Source organism: Tenrec ecaudatus, chromosome 1 (genome assembly GCF_050624435.1).
Source record: "Tenrec ecaudatus isolate mTenEca1 chromosome 1, mTenEca1.hap1, whole genome shotgun sequence".
Classification (NCBI taxonomy): Eukaryota; Metazoa; Chordata; class Mammalia; order Afrosoricida; family Tenrecidae; genus Tenrec; species Tenrec ecaudatus.
In genome coordinates, this window is record NC_134530.1 from 217,943,697 (window position 1) to 217,964,119 (window position 20,423).

The 20,423-nt window shown below is 47.5% G+C and overlaps 1 non-coding gene across 1 annotated transcript; it reads right to left on the reverse strand.

Annotated features, from left to right (window-relative positions):
• Window positions 1-18,600: 18,600 nt before the first annotated feature.
• LOC142437741 (small nucleolar RNA SNORA42/SNORA80 family) lies at window positions 18,601-18,732 on the reverse strand. The gene has a single exon (XR_012782266.1). It is a non-coding gene; the product is annotated as a small nucleolar RNA SNORA42/SNORA80 family (small nucleolar RNA).
• Between the last annotated feature and the right edge of the window lie 1,691 nt (window positions 18,733-20,423).

Genomic DNA, 20,423 nt, shown 5'->3' on the forward strand with positions numbered 1-20,423 from the left:
TTGTTTCACTTGAAAACTGCCTGTGAAGGCTAAGAACGGTAAGTCTCCATCAGTGGTTCTCAGCCCTGGCTGCGTCTTAAGAGGACCCGAGGAGCTGTGAAAAGACTAGTGTCCGGGCCCCTCCCCAGCCACGGCTGTCAGGATCTCTGGAGGGAAGCACAGACATCAGTCACCTGAAACACTTCCTGGTGAGTCTCAGGTTCCCGGTGAAGAAACACTGACATGGGTTGAGTGAGTCCCTTCCATCCCTGCCCTTCACGCCAGGATATGAGTCACCCCAGGACCAGGCTACAGCTAAGGACACAGTGCTGCATTCCTTCACAGCACAGCCAGCTGTAGGGAGTTCAGGTCCTGCCCCTGCTTCCTCTTACCAAGCACTTGAGAAAATCACTGAGTCCTAGAAGATGAGATCACTCACAATGTGAGGGCAAGTCAAAAAGTGTTGCTCCTGGGGGTGCCGGTTGATACATGCATGGGTTAATTCCAAACCAAGTGTGTTTAAACCTATCTCTTTGACCAGCAGATGTCTGTAGGCAAGTTTTCTCAGTAATCCACTTGTCTTGAGTAAAACAAAAGTTTACTCAAAGCAGTGATGTCCAAGGGGACCTGAGGGGCTAGTTCAATTCTAAGCAGAGCGACCAGCTCAGAAGAGTATAGCAACTGTTTGGGGCGGGTGTGTCTCAAAGGGGCAGTCTTGATAGATTTTCTTGGAGGACACAGCATGATCACCGGGGCTTCGTAGGAAGTCATTGTAAGACGGTTGCAAATTGTGTTGGTGAGAAAAAAGTCAGAGAACCTTCACCAAATAATTTTTCCCCAATCAGGGCAACACATCTGCTCATTCTTCAAGGGTACTAAGGGTGGTCCAACAAGAGTTTTACTGGGAAACCTTACTCCATCCACCGGGCAACACTCATCCTTCCCCTCTGGATTTCTTTTGTATTTCCAAACTCAGAGCATATTTCCAAAGAACACAACTGGACCAAAGGCCATTCCAAAGTGATGTAACTCTAAGAATGAGGAACCCTGCAGGGAAGGGCTAGAGAGAGGGGAGCATCCCCTTCAGAAGGATAGAGCCCTAGATGGGGGGATGGCAGGAAACAATAGCTCCACATTTTGATAGTTTTGTGTGATAAAAGCTCGTATGAATTTGTTTTCACCTTGTACAGATTTGTTCATGCATTTTGGACTTAGGCGTGAACGGATCCTCAAGAGCACCCCAAACTCCTCTTCCCCTTTGACCTTTCTCTGATTTCTTTTGTCCTTCTCTCTCCCTCTTCTTTCTCTTCTCCTGCCCTGGGGGTCTCCCCGCACTCACCTCCATCAGGTGTCCGGGAGGCCTGCTTTGGCCAGCCATCCTGAAGGCCCCAGGCTTAGGGGATGGTTCGGGTAAAGAGTAGAACTCATTGATGAGAGGCCCAGGTGTTTGTAAAAATTCTCAATTATAAAAGCATGTGCTTCACTGCTTTGGAAAACAGTCCAGGAAATCTTCAAAAGGTTAATCACAGTGTCCCCCTATGCCATAGAACGTCCACGCCTAAGTACAGAACCAAGAGAACTGAAGACTTATGTCCACACAGAAACATGCACAGGATTGTTGATGACAGTGTTATTCATAATAGCCCCCAAGTAGAAACAATTCAAATGTCTATCAGCTGATAGATGGGTAAACACAATGGGCTGGAGTCACACAATGGAATATCACTCCAGCATGAACAGGAATGAGGTGCTGACGCACACTACAGCATGGATGAACATGGGAAAGATTATGTCACACCAAAAAGCCAGGCACCAAAGACCGTGGAGTGGAGGATTCCATTTATGGGCAATGTCCAGAATCAGTAAATCTCTAAAGACAGAAGGGAGATTTGCGGTTACCAGGGACTGGCATACTTTCTGGGAGTGGCAAGCAACTGCTAGTGGGCATGTGGTTTCTTTGGGGGAAGATGAAAACCCTGTCAACTTGGCAGTGGAGATGATTGCACAACACTGAGTGTTCTAGGACCAGGTAGAGCAAGGATTTGCACCTGAGCAGTCTGGCGCAGCGCATACATCTGGATGCGCATCCCTCTGTTGAGAGTTTGCTGTGTGCCGCAGGCTCTTCTGAGTCTCCGACTCACCCTCCTCACCTCAGATGCAGCTGAAAGAAGCATGGAGGATGAATTCCTGCTGCCCTTGGTTATGGGGCTCGGAAAATGTATGCTAAACTATATTTATATAGAGCTACCTCCCGTGCCCCAGGAGGTTATGGGTAGAGTTGTGCCCCCTCCCCAAGATGTGCTGAAGGGTTAGCTCTCAGGACCTGTGAAGTGAGCCTGTGGGGGATAAGGTCTTTGAGGATGTTTTCTGACAGCACTCAAAACGGAGTGAGGTGGGCTCTCTTCCCATATGGCTGGTGGTCTTGTAAAAAGAGGGAAAGAGACACTGAGATACACGGACGCTGGAGGACAAGTGTGTGCAGATGGAGGCAGAGACTGGAATTCTAGTGCCACCATTCAAGGGACAGCCAGGACCACCAGAAGCTGGAAGAGGCTCGGAAGGATTATTCCCTCGAACCTTCAGACACTTTAATTTCAGACCGTGGGCCTCCAGGGCTGTGTAAGAATACATCTCTGTGCTTCTAGGTCACCAACTTGGTGGCACTGTGGCTGCCACCCTAGTAAACTAACACACAGCTACTGCAGCAGGTCAGTGTCATCTGGGGGATGCGTCCATGAACCAGACAGACAGCCAACTCTGCCCTCATGGGCCTGGGCAGGCGGGACAGCCACAGACAGGGAAACATCAGGAGTGTGTGGGAAGGGCCTCACTGCTATTGAAAGGAGGAGAGGGACCTGAGCGTACCAGCGCATGTCCGATGTAGGGCTGCAGTTTTTGCAAGTCCAGTCAGTGGACATGATGGAGATGTGTGACTGACAGCTGAGGGAGGAGACTGGGAGGGGATCTGGGGACAGAGCTCCAGGTAGAGGGGACAGCCAGCAGAAAGACTGGTGTGTGGTGTGTGTGTGTGTGTGTGTGTGTGTGTGTGTGTGTGTGTGTGTGTGAATGAGAGAGAGAGAGAGAGAGAGCGCGCAGTGAGCTGTGGGGCAGGAGTGGCCTGAGAGATGGGGTGAGTTGGAGGGGATCAAATGAGGACAGGCAGGGAAGCAAATCCGGAAATAGTGTTGTCACTGTGGGGAGCTGGGGCAGCAACAGAGTTTGCAGTTGAGGGGTGATCTAGTATAAAGGCTAATCTGCATTACTGACGTAACACAAGTGTCTGAGAACCTCGTTTTAATCACCAGTTCCAGCCCTTAGAATGTGCTGCAGTTGCTAATGCATTGCAAAGCAGCCTCCTGGCCCACTTTTCCCATTTCCTTCTACCTCTCGTCCCCCCCTGGTGGAAGTAAATGGCCCTGCAGAGGATGCAGAAAAGGAGCGTGGGCCCTGACACTTGGTTCATTTTGTAGCTATTCCCCTACTTCTTTTCCTAGATGCTCTTTTGACTATCTTCTTCATGTTTAAACCCCCCCTCTCCCACCCATTCCAATGTGCACGCTGAAGTTATTCAATAAACACACGTGGGCCCTTGTTCCAGGAGGTGGGAAGGACCTTGATGAGTGGCATCCTGTGGTGATAATAGACTGAGTAGCACTTCTTGACAAACCCATGACAACACAGGATTCCTACAGGCAGACCCGGGGGGTGGGGTTTCATAAATATTTTCAGGAAAGTATGGACAATACGGTGACTGACTGCAGGATACAAAGCAAAACAGTAAACGTGTTTTCTAACTTAGAGCCCTAGTAAGCACAAGTTGTTGAAATGAATGAAGGTGTATACTCTCACAGGAGAAATTCAGGGAGGTGTGCTTTTTTCTCTTTTTTTAGCTTAAATGCATCTGTTTACCATACTTCACAAGTGATCTATTTATTGAATGACCTTGCCGACCTCATTGTATGGATCTGTACACTGTATTTGTATTTAAAGTTACAAAATGCAAACTAGGGGGAAAATATGTTTATGCCAAAAATCCATAGGCACATACTTCCTGTACAGCTTATATACCTGCCTGCACACTCGTATAAACTCATATTCAAGCACGCATATTCTTATAGGAAATAGAAATGCATTTTCCCCCCTCTGCAAATTGCTGGTCTGTTTGGAGTTCAAAGTTGATTGGCACACGCTTTCACTTAATGAAGGTAATTACAAAGAATAACAACTCGGCGGAGATCTGTTCAGTGTAAGTCTCGTGTTCCTGCCACGTAGATTACATCGCGAGCTGTCGGGAGCTGTCAGCTTTGCCACCAATTGAGGGTCAGCACGTTTGTGGGACAAGAAACAGATGAATAAGCATCAACACTTTCCCCCAAACACTCGCTGAGAAGAAGAAAAGCCGCTGGCACGGAAGGAGAGGATGCCGCAGTGGACGCTTTCTCTTTCAATCCCCCCCACCCCGGAAGCAACCCAGCAAGACTCCCAGGCACCACAAAGGCATGGTGTGCATGTACGTGCCAGAGGGCACGTGGGAGCTGCTTTCACACGGACCTGCTTGAACTACTGATGTTCAGTGCTGCTTTGCCGGAAACTCTTGACTGAGCCCCCCTTAGCCACCCTCCTCCCGCCCCAGAAAGAACCACTAAACAGCGTGTTTGTCTTTTATGTGGAGCATTTGTTGAGTATCTGCTGTTGTAAAGTCAAGGCCATTTCAACTCCCCACAGCAGCAGCCCCCCCACCCCCACATGACCCAGCCGAGCTGCCCGAGGGGGTTCTCAAGCTGTCACCAGGTCTTTGTCCCACCTTTTGAAATCTCCAGGTCAGCAGCCAACACTTAACTGTTGTGCCCCCAAGGGGTCCCCGTTGGATAGCTCCAACCCACACAAACCCACTGCTATCAAATCCGATCACACCCATGGCAACCCACTAGGACACAGTAGAAACCCGTGTGGGTATCTGAGCCTGTAACTTTTAACGGGAGTAGAAAGCCTTGTCTTTTTCCTAAGGAGTAGCGGGTGGTTTAGAACGACTGACCTCCACGCCAGCAGCCCCATGTGTAAGCACTACGCGAGCAGGGCTCCTTGTCGAGTAGCTGCTCCCTGGTGAAAAGAAAGCCAGCTCTAAATCAGGCAGTATTGGAGAGGACTGATCAAACGCGTACATTTAGCTGTAGACAGTAGCTCCCCGGGACGCCTTCGGAAAACACGAGTCTGTGCGGAAAAGGCCTGTGATTACAATTACACTACAAGGTGGTGCAAGCCCCGACTTCAAACACCAGGGTATAAATGAGGTTTCCACTCCGGTTCGCTTCATCCTGGCGAACATGTGGGGTAAATGAGCACTGTGCCCAGAATACCAAACAGTGGATTTTCCACGTAAGGTTCTCTGCCATGTATAAATATCAGTTACAAACAAAAGGGATTTCAAAAGGGAGCCTTGGAACAATCAAATTGTATATCCCACGAACTTTGTTGCTGTATCATAATTGTGGGGCCTTTTATTCCAAAGCTGGTTAGGATTTAGGGTCATGTTTTTTTAATGACAAGGGGGCATAGTTGGAGGCAGTTGGCTACATGATCTCAGCCTGGTCATTAATGTAACGTGACTATGTTTGCTTTTGTATGACACAAGGCATTACAAGACACTGCAGACATACCAGATAATGGCAAAATAAATAAATAGCAGGAGTTTAAGACAAAAGCTCTCCGGTCATGTAACTTCAGGAATGGGCTTTTTACATTTAAAAGTGAAGGGAAACCTTTATACTCTATACTTAGAAGTTGACCAAATACGTTCATAAAGATTAGCTTTCTTTCATGGAAAAGTACGTGTCTGTGATCTGTTTTATTTATTTTTAAAACATTTTACTGGGGGCTCGTACAACTCTTATCAAAATCCATCAAAATCCATACATACATCCATTGTGTCAAGTACATTTGTACATTTGTTGTCATCATCATTCTCAAAACATTTGCTTTCTATTTGAGCCCTTGATATTAGTTCCTTATTTCCCCCCTCCCTCCCTCCCTCATCCTCTCTCCCTCACAAACCGATGTCTCCTTTCACCCAGGGAGGGGGGTATATGTAGATCATTGTGATTGATTCCTCCTTTCTCGCTCCACCTTTCCCTTTCCCTCCTATTATCTCTACTCTCATTATTGGTCTTGAGGGGGTTTATCTGTCCTGGATTCCCTATGTTTCCAGCTCTATCTGTGCCTATGTACATCCTTTAGTCTAGCCAGATTTGTAAGGTAGAATTGGGATCATGATAGTGAGGGGAAGGAAGCATTAAAGAACTAGAGGAAAGTTGTATGTTTCATTGGTGCTATACTGCACCCTGACTGTCTCGTCTCCTCCCTGAGACCCTTCTATAAGGGTATGTCCAGTTGCCTACAGATGGGCTTTGGGTATCCACTCCTCATTCATAATGATATGATTTTTTGTTCTCTGATGCCTGATACCTGATCCTATTGACATCTCATGATCACACAGGCTAGTGTGCTTCTTCCATGTGGGCTTTGTTGCTTCTGAGCTAGATGGCTGCTTGTTTACCTTCAAGCCTTTAAGACCCCAGACACTATATCTGTTGATAGCCGGGCACCATCAGCTTTCTGGTGAGGCAGTTTTGATACAATTAACCTCCCCAGTGTGACAAGCTAGCTTTCATCCTTCAGAATTGCAGACTACAGAGCACAAGCATTCCCAGAGGCCTTAGAAATGACCTTTAAAAATGTTTTGATAGGTTGTGGTAGCAAGAGCATAGCAAGACGATTTAAGAGATCTGGAGTCTGGCTCTGTTTTCAGCTCTGTTAACTTCCATGTGAACCTCGGTTTCCTCATCTAGAAACAAAAACAGTCAAAAGCAAAGCCCAGTACACGGTGCCCCCAGGTGTCCGAGTAGAACTGTGCTCATTGGGGTTTGCAATGGCTGTGGGCTTTGGGTGTTCCAGGAGGGAAATCTGCGGCACAAGACCTCTTCAGAGATTTGAAAAGCGAGGATGTGGCTTTGAGGACTGACGTGTGCCTCCCCAAGCCGTGGTATTTTCGGTTGCCTCATATGACTGTGAAAGTGGGCACTGAGTAAAGAGGGCTGAAGAAGAATAAATACATTTGAACTGTAGTGCTGGAGAAGAATACTGAAAGTACCATAGGCTATCATAAGGACAAACGGATCTGTCTTTGGAAGAAGTAAGGCCATAGTGCCTCTGAGAGGCAAAGGTGGAAAGACTTTGTCTTACATACTTTGGACATTGTGTAAGTGGAGACCAGTCCCTTGAGGAAGACAGCATGCTTAGTAAACTGGAGGGGTGAGGAGAAAGAAGAAGGCTCTCCGGAGGTGGATGGACACGGTGGCTGCAACAATGGGCTCAGGCACAGGGACAGCTGTGAGGGCGACAAGGGCCACGCAGTTAACTCAGATGCCAGGTCACTTTCTGCAACTCACAGAATCCGTTGGTGCCTCTCCGAGCTCTGGGGGCTGTGTCGGGTAAGCATTGGACTGCTAACCACAGGTCAGTGGTTCAAACTCACCAGCAGCTCCTCGGAAGCGGGATGAGGCTGTCTGTTCCTGTAAATACCTACAAAGCCGGGAACTCTGCAGAGGGTCTCTGAGTTGGAACCGGCTGGATCGGTTTTGGTTTTCTTCGGCAGGTGCCTTAGAAGGCAACGTGTGGCTCACCCATTCGTCCCCTTCACAAACATTTCAGAAAAAGAAATCACATTCCCTACTAGCAATGCACAAGGTCTTTGCAACTATTGGCTGCCTTGCTCGCTGCTCCCAAAGTAAGGCTCCCTGTGCCTCCTCTCTCCTGAGGAAGGTAGAGATGGGGGTCGCCGAGGGAATATTCAGAACCACAACAAACGTACATCTGACCAAATTCCCAGACCCATCAGCTTCTGTGGCATCTTGGCATTTGAGCAGGTGACTTTCAGAAGTTCCACGGGGAAGGACATGGTATCAAGGCCGCCTGGAAGCACTGTGGGGCTGCAGGAGGGGAGGGACACTGTTGGGACAGCTGGGAGCAGACACTGTCACAGATCTGTTTCCCTGCTTATCACAACACCATTCATCCACCCCAGTCCCAGTGAGCCCACTGAGCCTCACTCAGCCTCTCATGCCACGCCAGGAGGCCTGGGCCCTTCTTGGTACCAGGCCCCGGAGCCTACACCATAGGTGCATTATGGAACTCACATCAGGAAGAATATCCCTGATAATGTAATGGTTATATGTTGGCCTACTAACTGCAAAATCAGTGGCCGAAACCATCTTGAGAGGAAGAAGAGGCTTCCACTCCTGTAAAGAGCTACAGTCTCAGAAACCCACAGGGCAGCTCTTCCCTGTCTGATAGGGTCATTAAGGGTCGGAATAGACTCCGGGGCCAAGAGGTTGGTTCGTTTTCATGGGGAGTTTTAGGAAAAAGTGGGCATGACAGTATCACACTTAACCACTTACTCACTCACTCACTGCCATCGATTCAGTGCTGATGAAGCAACTGCCCGTGGGGTTCTGAGATAGAAACTGTTGGTAGGAATAGAAAGCTCAGTCTGATTGGGCCTCCACTCAAGCACTCCCTCAATGCAAGAATACTTTGTTCTATTAAACTGGCATTCCATGATGCTCACCTTCCCGACACAATTGCTGAAGACAAAGCAGGTGCATAAGCAAATGTGGTGAAAAAAACTGATGGTGCCCAGCTATCAAAAGATATAGTGTCTGGGTTCTTAAAGGCTTGAAGGTAAACAAGCGGCCATCTAGCTCAGAAGCAACAAAACCCACATGGAACAAGCACACCAATTGGTGAGATCAGGAGGTGTCAAAGGGATCAGGTATCAGGCATCATCAGAACAAAAAATCATATTACTGTGAATGAGGGGGAGTGCGGAGTGGAGACCCAAAGCCCATCTGTGGACAATTGGACATCCTCTTACAGAACGGCCACGGAGAGGAGATGAGCCAGTCAGGGTGCAGTGTAGCAATGATGAAACATACAACTTTCCTCTAGTGCCTAAATGTTTCCTGCCCTCCCCCCGCCCCATAGCTATCATGATCCCAATTCTACCTTACAAATCTGGCTAGACCTGGGACAGATGGGAATTGGAAACACAGGGAATCCAGGACAGATGATCCCTTCAGGACCAGTGGTGAGAGTGGCAATACCGGAAGGAAGTTGGGGTGGAAAGGGGGAACTGATTACAAGGATCTACATATAACCTCCTCCCTGCTCCCTGGAGGACAGACAACAGAAAAGTGGGGCAGTGTAAGATATGACAACATAATAATTTACAAATTATCAAGAGTTCAGGGAGGGGGAGCAGGAAGAGAGGGGGAAATGAGCTGATGCCAGGGGCTTAAATGGAGAGCAAATGTTTTGAGAATGATGAGGGCAATGAATGTACAAATGTGCTTTACACAATTGATGTATGTATGGATTGTGATAAGAGTTGTATGAGCCCCTAATAAAAAGATTTTAGAAAAAGAAAGCTCAGTCTGTCTCCTGCGGAGCTGCCGGTAGTTTCAAACTATGGACCATGCAGATTGCAGGCCAACATGAAATCACTACACCACCAGGGCTCCTCTGACATGATCAGGCCTTCCTTAAGTACGACTTTCATGCAACATTTTGATGAGCTCTTTCTAACAAACTTGACATTTCACTGATTCCCAGTGGGACCAACTACTGGTTGCCGCATAATTTTGGGGAGCTGAACTTGACCACAGAGGGAGCACGCATGTGGTTTTCAAGTTAAAACCTGTAGTCCTTGAAGCACGTTGCTTTCAATAGCAGACCTGCACCGACGCTAGCTTTGAGGGACGGGGGCTGTTTCCACAAGGCCAGGCTGCCAGTGGCTGCCATGGAGTTCCTTCTAACTCCCAGCCTCCCTGTGTCCAACAAGCTGACATGCTGCGCGGTCCTGCACCTGCACCTGCACCGTCCCCTCAGTGGCTGACCATCTGCACAGGGCTTTCATGGACTGATTTAGAAAGTACATGACCATACTTTTCTTCCTAGTCTGTCTTCGTCTGGAAGTTCTGCTGAAATCTAGCCACTCTGGGGATACCCTGCTGGTATTCACTGTACCACCAGCACAGTTCCCAACATCACAGCAACTCTCAAGCCGCCACAGTATAATATTATTGCTAATTAATAGTGATGTCAGTGTTTAGTGAATCTGTTCTTATGCCGGGCACTTAAAAATACATACCATATATAATCATGTATAAGCCGAGTTCAGCACATTTTTAATGCAGTTTTTGTGGTAAAATTAGGTGCCTTGGCTGATATTTGGGACAGCTTATACTCAAATATATACGGTAAGCTCCTTTGTTCCATACAATCACTCTGTGAAGTATTATTAGTATTTTTACATGTAGATATTATATTTTAGTCTGGTTTTAAGTGTAAGTTCAGGTTCCTATAAAGGTCACAATTTGATTGGAAGTTTGGGCTCACAATTAAAATTGCCCCTGTGCTAGAAGCTTCAGAAATCATAGTGACTTTTGCTTGAGTCCGAATGAATGAGTCAGATTGTCTTTGACTGGCGTGAATGGTTGATGAGCTGAGCTTTGAAAGGTCAACTGAGTATATCTTGGAAGAAAGGCTTGGAAATCCATTTCTAAAAGCCAGCCTATAAACTCTGTAGGGGAGGTACAGTTATGGACGTGTCTGAGACATGGCCAAACACCCCCGTCGGGCTGAATTTCTAGGCTGGAAAGCCTAAAGACCATTGTTCTGGGGGACATCTAGGTCATTTGGTATAACATAGATCATAAAGATAATGTTCTAGATTGGTGACAGGAATCTGGGGTCTTAACAGCTTGAGAATGACCATGTAAGACACAGAGGAATGAAGGATTGTGTGGGAAGCCCGAAGCTCAGGAAGTGATCAGTGTGAGGGGCCCATGGGGACCACAGCCTCTTCCAGCTGCAGCCAGAAAACCTAGAGGTGGCCTGCTACCTCTACCAACTTCTGGGACCAGAGTCACAATAGAAGGTGCAGGGAGAATCAGAGAAAAATAGAGAACAAAACTCAAGTTCACGAAGAAGATCAGACTTATAGGACTGACAGGGACTGGAGGATTCTCCCCCCATCAGTCCCATAGTAGCAGGAACTAGAAAATAAACAGCAGCCCTGAGGAATGTGCTCCTTAGAACCAGCAACGATATGAGGCCAAACAGTCAACATTTGCCCAAAGCAAAGATGAGAAGGCAAAGAGGGGCAGGGACACTGGAGGGACAGACACAGGCACGCAGGAGGAAGTGGGGAGAGTGCTGACACGCAAGGGGAGCAACCGGTGCCCTGTGTATAATTTGTTGGAGGGGAAATGAATTTGCTATGTGAACTTGCATCTAAAACATAACAAAATGCTTTCTGTGTGTGAGAGAGAGGTGGGTGGATACCCCCCAAAAAACTGGAATTGAGCTGGGCAGAACAGAGCTTTAGTAGTATTCACTTTTCCCTACAAAGTGAACATGGAGCAACTTCCTCTAAGTTAGTGCACCCAGTGGCATCATCTGGGAAGGTTCTCTCTGATCATACTGGATTTTTTCATAAAAACAGTTTCATTTGAATCTCATTTTTTTGTGATGGCCGATTTAAGAGAACAACATGTGTCTGTGAAATTTTGTTTCTTGCTTAGGAAAAATGCTGCAGAAACTTTTGTGATGTTGAACACTGATTACAAGCACAGCGCTGTGGGAAAAAAAGTGTACAAGTGGCTTTCTCATTTCAAAAAAGGTGAAATGTTCATTAACGACAAATCTCGATCTGGACATCCATCAACTTCCTAATGGATGAACATGTCAACTCATAGTGTATTTGGTGTTCATTCCACAAGGTCAGACTATTAAGCAATCTCTCTTTTCAGAGTTTCTGAAAAGATTTTGTTTAAATCGTTTTATTGGGGGCTCATACTACTTTTATCACAGTCCATAAATATATCCATTGTGTCAAGCACACTTGTACATTTGTTGCCATCATTATTCTCAAAAATATTTGCTTTCTACTTGAGCCGTTGGTACCAACTCCTCATTTTCCCCCCTCCCTCCATGCTCGACAAAAACGGCCTGATTTGTGGCAGACAGGGGACTGGTTTTGCTACCATAATGCCCCGGCTCACACAGCCATCCCAGTGTGCTAGTTTTTGCGAAACACAGCATGCCTGTCTTGCTCACCTGACCTCACTCTGTGCTACTTCTTTTTGTTTCTGCGAATGCAGAGGAACGCGAAAGGAGAGTGATTTGACGATATAGAAGAGGTGAAGGGAAAAACAGATGAATTTTTTAAATGTTTCAAAAAATGGAATCAGAGATTTGACAAATGTATTAAGTGTAATTGAGAGTACTTTGAAGGTGATAAGGTTATTTTGTATAAAAATAAAAGAAAATTAAATACATAGCTTTAGGGGGAAAATTCATTTGGGGGCTGGGGTGGAACTTCCTCATGTGTCTCTCCAAAGCTTCCCACTGATAGGAAATTGGCCAAGTAGCCAATCCCACAGGTGGGCAGAGCATGTGCAAAAGCCTACAGCAGTTCTGAGTTTGGGGTATGTGTATAGAAGGCGAGGGGCAGATGTAGTTAGTGATGGAGGTTAAGGCTGGAAAGCAGATCAGGAGCCAGGCCAGGGGAGCCCTGTAGGGCATTGTTCGACCTTCAGCTTTGATTCAGTGGGAGAGTACAATATATATTAACTTATTTTTGTAAACATAGATACGCCCACCCCAAAACTCCAAACTCGCTGTCAGGGAGTTGATACCAACTCGTAATGACCCTGGAGGCCAGGGTAGGACTGTCTCTCTGAGAATGGCCTGTCTTTCTCCTGGGGAGAGGCAGGTGCTTTCAAACTTCCGACCTTGGGCTGTTAACTGCAAAGTCAGCAGTTAAAAATACCAGCTAGTTCTTAGGAGAAAGACGAAGCTGTGTGCTCCAATAAAGATTTGCAGTCTCAGAAACCCACCAGGGCAGTTCTACTGTCTCCTCTCGGAAAACTGTGAGTCAGAATCAACTCGATGGCAGTGAGCTTTTTGTTCCTCCACATAATCCTGCCTATTTAACCATTTCCCAGGAATGGTAACATGGATGTCATTCCACTTGGGAAAAGGGGAGCCTCTCAATCCATTGTTGATGGTTTGTTTTACTAAATTAGAGAGGCCAGATACATTTCCGTCCCGTTTTCAGTTATTGCCTCCAAAGCAATGAGCATTTTGTGGATGTTCCAGATCTTTCTGGAAAGACATTAAATTTCCAAAGGAATTAACTCTAGCAATGAAAACGTATTCTCCTCCTTCATAAACTGACTTTTTCCAGTGGTGGTCAACCTTGATGTCACCACGGAATCACCTGTGCATTTCTAACTCTAAGAAATGCTGATTCCTGGGCCCTGTACTCAGAGGTTCTAATTTAATTGGTCTCAGGTGTGAACAATGGACTCCTGTTTCTAAAGTACAGCCATGGTGAGGAACACTGATTTATGAAAGGGTTTGTGTCTCTGCTACATTTAAGAACAATGATAGCCAAATAACTTTCTTCAAGAGGCCAACTAACAAATCAAGAACCCCTTGGGGTAAAATTAAACGGAACCCACCTCTGGAGGGACAATTGTGACATGGCAGCCCTGAAGATGAAAGAACGGATAGCCCAGCCCTTTGGAGACTTGCATTCTGAGCATGTATGTGTGAGCCCAGAGTTCTCACGTGGCTTTCCTTGCAGGGGCAAGGAGCGGGATTGCATCCTCGCTTATGTGTTGGCCTGCTGTCAAGGTCAGCAGTTGGGATCTCCCAGCAGCTCCGCAGGAGAAAAACAGGCTCTCTGCTCCCATGAAGAGTTACAGCCTTGGACACAACAAAGGGCAGCTCCATCCTGCCCAAGAGGGTCACTAAGAGTCAGGATCAACTCAATGGCATGAGCGTTTTGAACTTAGACAAGGATTGTCAAACTTTTTCTGTAAAGGATCAAACCAAACAACCAAACTCACTGCCAAGAAATCTGTTCCAACTCCTGACCATTCCCATCCAGCACAGAGTCAGACTGTCCTGGGGGTCTTCTTGGCTGTAATCTTTACGGAGGCCTTTTGTCAGGTCTTTCTTCCATGGTACCACCGGGGGGATCTGAACTTCCAGTATTTCGGTTAATTGTCAGCCACAAACCGCCAACCAGAGACTTCTGTAAACCACCAAATAGTAAAGAGTTTTGGCTTTGGGGCCATTTGGTTTCTGTGTTAGTCTGAATAGACCAGATAAACAAATTCATATTTATTCATATGTGAATAGAAAAGAGTTTTACATACAAGAGCCATTGAATATTGAGAAAACATCCCAGCCCAGTCCAGATCAATTCCATAAGTCCGATACAAATTTATAAATTCCTCTTCAGACTCACCCAACACATGTAATTACGCCACAGGCAGTAAGATGACATGCCAGGGAGTGAGACGTCTTATGGATCCAGTGGTGTTGTTAACATCTCAGCTCTGGCAGCAGTCTCCATGTAGCTTCTCCAGCTCCAAGGTTCTGCCTGCCATAAGCCTATCTCCATGTGACCTGTCAACTGCTATGTCTCCCATGAAGTGAGCAGAGAGAGTTTGTCCCGTCTCCAATAAGGAAATACAGAACTTCCCAGAATCATCAGAAGAAGGCCATGCACACACAGAGGCCTCATTGGCTATATCCTGATTGGTAGGCTAGACTCCACCCTAACACTCTTAATCCTCAAATTGACACCAAATTATGTAAGTATCACAGTTTCTGTCACAGATACTCAGCTCTGCATGGTAACACAAGAGCAGTGTAGACACAAAGTAGGGTAGTCAGATGATCTTATGTGGAGACACTCTGGGCTAGGGGTGGAGTCAAGCTTGTCAATCAAGTGGTAGCTACAGGATACCACCTTGGGGGTGGGGCCTTTTGTATGAAAGGGAGGGACTCAAGGCTCTGCCTGTCTCTCTGTGACTTTACCTTTTCCTCACTGGGACTTCCCAGGAATTCTGTGCCTGCTACAGGGGTCAGCCCCACGTGAGCAGCCTGACCCTGAGAGCTACCATGGTCCCACGTACCTTGGATCCACACAACTGTGCATCCGCTGGCCTGTGCTCTTCCTGTGTTCCACATCCCTCTGGGCCGCCTGGCCTGCAGCTATGTGAGCCTGACAAGGGCCTAGCAGCATCACCTGTAGGGACTTCAGTTGGACTGGGCTGGGCGCCTTCTCGGTGTAAAGTTGCTGCTTGATATGAAATTCTCTTTGTACCTAGATGAGTGTCACTAGTTTGTTTCTCTAGACAACCGGGCCTAGCCCAATAGGCAGCCAGGTAAGCACGGCTCCGATCCAATCAAACTTTCCTGATGAACACCGAAACGTGAGTTCCGCATGACTTTCACACGTCATGAAGTATTATTCTTGTACTTTTGCCCATCCATTTAAAAATTTAAAAAGAAAACAAAAATGTTCTTGGGGACCATGCCAAAGCAGGCGGAGAATCGACAGTTTGCTCTGGAAGAGTGGCATCGAGAAACAAAAGCATCGCCCAAGAACTGCTCATCGACATGGCACCGTCAACAGGACAAAAGGCACGTTTGCTCAGAGCCGATTTCCTTCACCACACACTTAACCCTTGCCCACAGAAGAAACTCAAATGGGGATGAGTTTGAGTTCTCAAGACACAGGTGTACTTCAGATTTCTTGGTGCCTCTCAATGGACGTTCTCATGCCTTTGAACTTTTCTTATGAGAGAAATTAAAGGCTGCGGCAGATGTGTAACCTGTCAGGACGAACATGGATCTAACCAGAACTTAATAACTCAATCACAAAACTCCTGGCTGCCTAGGTAGAGACTGCTTTTACTGTTCTTCCAGTTATAAAAACACCCGCTTGGGGTTCCCAAGTGAATAGGCGTTGATTTACACAAACACGGGTCTATTAAATAGGATCCCGAAAGATTTGGGGGAGAATTCAGAGATAGGAAAACAGGGGCTGAGGGGAGCACCAAGGCAGTGAGGAGGGGCTGATGCTCCCTGGCCAGCACTTGGACTACAAAGCCACATATGGCCGCGGGAAAGACATGGCAAACTGGAAAGGCTCCCTGGCTGCCTCGGCGACCCTTCATTACCTAATTTCCCAGGGCCTGTGGCCTTGCTTATGCATCACACAATACTCAATAGTGGTCATGTTAAAATGCTATATCAAGTTCCTCTAGGGAAGCTCCCTCTCCTGTTTCGCCCCCCCCCCCCGCTTCCCCAAATAAAACCCTTATTGACGATCTTATGAAAAGAGAGATCTGTTTTGGGTGGACTAAACAAAATGAAAGGCCAAATGGCATCTCGAGATGGTTTCTCCTCGTTTTGGGCGAAGGAGGTAAACGAGAGCGAGGAAGGTAAGTTGCCACACGAGGGGAAGGACCTGGCGAGTTGGCCTGGACTCAGTGGGAAGCCCCTTTGCCACCCTGTTCCTCCTGGGGGAGTCCCTCCCCCGTTCGCCCAGGGTTCAGCTGCCGGCTGCCAACTGAGAAGGGGTGGTTGGAACCTCCCAGCTGAGCGGCAGAAGGGCCTGGGGATCGGCCTCTATGGGGCAACTCTATCCTGTCCCCTCGGGGTTCCCAGGAGTCAGCATGCACTAGATGGGACCCCACCCCCACCCCCACCCCTTTGGGAGCTTGCAGAGGGCACAGCACGCAGGCAGCTCGTCTCCCCCAGAAATCACAAGCGCTGCCACTGCGGGCGTCGTAAACGTGCTTTATGGGTCCCCGTGGCTCGCACGGCATCGTCCCGACTGCCGCCATCGCCTACTCGTCCCAAACAAAGAGCAATGGCCCAATTACCAGCCTGACCCTCCCTCACCTCTGCGATGGGCTCCTGGGCTCGTGCTCACGAGCTGGTCCAGCCTCTGGCGGGGATCTCCAGCCCGTCTGCAGCAGCATGGATGGTCCTGGTCTCATAGGGGAATTTTCCAATCACACACCCCAAAATAGACCCAGAAACCTGACAGCAGCGCGCAGTGGGCTGGGGGGGACAGGGGGGGGCTGTCGCAGAACTATGGCGGGCACACCCAAAGCTGCTTCTCATTAAAGCGGAGATTTAGTGCAGCCGTTTAAAGTGAGCCCTTGCCAGAGAAGGCGACTGCGGAATAGGCCACGGGGCTTCTTTCTATGCAGGCAAAGCCACCACACCACGGGGCATAGAGCTCCCCTCAGACTGAGCACCCCTTTGCCACAGGCGCCACACCTACTGTGCTGCCTCCACCTGGAGGCACACCCTTTCCACCTCTCAGGTCCTCGGGACCGCGATGGGGCTGGATTGCTGGGCAAGAGCCCTAACTCCACAGACGAGCTCTCTGGACAGCGGTGTCGCCTCCAACAACCCAGATTACAGCCCACATTTACTTTTCCCTGGTTAGGTAGACGATTTTAAGAGAAATTTCAAAATGTGGTGGCACAGATCTATCTATTTCTTACGTTGGTCTGACTTCATTTAGGGAACCCTTTTGGGCTGTTTAACCACAAGGTCAGCAGTTTGAACCCCACAGCCACGCCACAGGAGAAAGAGGAGGCTGTCCGCTCCGGGAAAGAATCGCAGTCTCAGAAGCCCACAGTGCCAGCTCTACTCTGTCCTGTCGAGTCACCCTGAGTCCAGCTTGGTGGAAGTAGGAAGGACGTCTGGGCGCCCAGCAGTTAAGTGCCCACTGTTAAACAGTGTGGCACTTTAATACACCCAGTAGCTCTACCGGGGGACACTCTGGCAATCTGCTTCTGAGAAAGAAAACCCGATGTTTCCCCGACTGGCAGCCTAGAAAACGTTACGGGCAGTTCAGTTCTAATCTGCCCTATGGGCGCACGACGAGCCGAAAATGGACACCACTGCTCATCCCAGTGAGGAAAACGATATGACTTCAGGTAGGTGGGTCAAGAAATCAGATCACACAGCTTAATATCTATTTGGAAATCTCTTCCCAGAATGGGTAATCATTGAGCACCTACTGTGTGTCCTGGTGACATCGTGGTTATGTGCTGGGCTGCTAACTGCCAGTCCCAGCAGTTCAAACCACCAGCCTCTCCACGGGAGAAAGGCAGGGTTTTCTATTCTCGTAAAGAGTTACCATCTCAGAAATTCAAAGAGGCACTTCCACCCTGTCCTATACAGTGGTTCTCAACCTTCCTAATGCTAAGACCCTTTCATACAGTTCCTCATGTTGTGGGGACCCCCCAACCATAAAATTATTGTTGTTGCTACTTCATCACTGTAATTTTGCTACTGTTATGAATCGTCATGTAAATATCTGACAGGCAGGATGTATTTTCTTTTTTTTTCCCAACTGGTATTTATTTAACCGTTTTATTAGGGGCTCATACAACTCTTATCACAATCCATACATACATCAATTGTGTAAAGCACATTTGTACATTCATTGCCCTCATCATTCCCAAAACATTTGTTCTCCACTTAAGCCCCTGGCATCAGCTCCTCATTTTTCCACTCCCTCCCAGCTCCCCGCTCCTTCATGAATCCTTGGATAATTTATAAATTATTATTTTGTCATATCTTGCCCTGTCCGACGCCTCCCTTCACCCACTTCTCTGTTGTCTGTCCCCAGGGAGGAGGTCACACGTAGATTCTTTTTTTTTTTTTTTTCCTTTCCACTGTGCAGCCGCTTCAGTGCCTGAAGCCCACAGGGTAAAGCCAGGTAATGGTTTGGGGCTACAGTTTGCTTTGGCATGGGACACTGTTAAACGCCCATGGGATTGGACCTGCCGTAATCCAAACCCATGCACCACACACAGATCCTTGTAATTAGTTCCCCCTTCCAACCCACCCTCCCTCTATGTTCCCAGTATCGCCACTCACACCACTGGTCCTGAAGGGATCATCCACCCTGGATTCCCTGTGTTTCTGGTTCCTATCTGTACTAGTGTACATCCTCTGGTCTAGACAGATGTGCAAGTAGAATTGGGATCATGATAGTGGGGGGTGGGGGAAGGAGCATTTAGGAACTAGAGGAAAGTTGTATTTTCCATTGTTGCTACATCGCACCTTGTCTGGCTCGTCTCCTCCCCGAGACCCCTCTGCAAGGGGATCTCCAGTGGCCTACAAATGGGCTTTGGGTCTCCACTCTGCACTCCCCCATCATTCACTATGATAAGATTTTTTGTTCTGATGATGCCTGATAACTGATCCCTTTGGCACCTCGTGATCACACAGGCTGGTGTGCTTCTTCCATGTGGGCTTTGTTGCTTCTGAGATAGATGGTCGCTTGTTTACCTTCAAGCCTTTAAGACCCCAGACGCTATATCTTTTGATAGGCAGGCTTTCTTCACCATATTTGTTTATGCACCCGCTTTGTCATCAGTGGTTGTGTCGGGAGGGTGAGCATCATAGAATGACAATTTAATAGAAGAAAATATTCTTGCATTGAGGGAGTACTTAAGTGGAGGCCCAATGTCCTTCTGCTACCTTAATACTAAACCTATAAATATATGCACATAGATCGATTTCCCCATCCTCATATATAAATATATTTGCATATGTACATGTCTTTATCTAGACCTCTATAAATGTCCTTTGCCTCCCAGCTCTTTCCTGTATTTCCCTTGACTTTCCTTCTGTCCCACTATCATGCTCAGTCCCCACCAGGGTTTCAGCAATTCCTCTTTGTTACATAACCCTTGATCATGCCCTATCAGGCCTCCCACACCCTCCTCACCACCAATTTGGATCTCTTGTCATTCCCTTGTCCATGGGTTTGTTAACACCACTTCCTTTTCCCCCACCTCCCCCACTCCCAGGCCCGCCCCCCCACCCCCGGAACTGTTGGCCCCGTTGTTTTCTCCTCCAAATTGTTCATCCTACATATCTTATTTAGACAGACCTGTGGAGATAATAGCACGTACAAAAACAAGACAGAGCAAAATCAAGCAACAATATACAACAAAACAACAACAACAAACCAATGACAAAAAAAAAAACCCAAAATAAAACACAAGAAAGAAAAGCTTGCAGTTAGTTCAAGGATCGTTTGTTGGCCTTTAGGGGTGTTTTCCAGTCCAGTCTGTTGGGGCACCTCGCCCTGGTACCAAAGTCCACTTTCAGCATTCCCTGAGGACCTTGCTGCTCCATTCCCTTGCTGTTCTGTTGCACCCCTTTAGTGTTGTGCCTTGGTGTGGTGGGATCAGATCGGGTGCAATAGCAGGATGTATTTTCATTGTTACAAATTGAACATCATTAAAGCATGGTGATTAATCACAAAAACAATATATATATTTTGAAATATTAATTTCTAATGACAAATAAAATTTTGTCTTGAAGCATGGTGTAGCATGGGTAACAGTCTTCCTGCCAGGTACTTGTATGTGGACTTATCTGCATGTGGGTATACCTTCCAGGAAACAGATAGAGGAGCGGTGTCTCAGTTCCTAAGGCCACGGGAAAAATATGTTTTCCGATGGTCTTAGGAGACCCCTGTG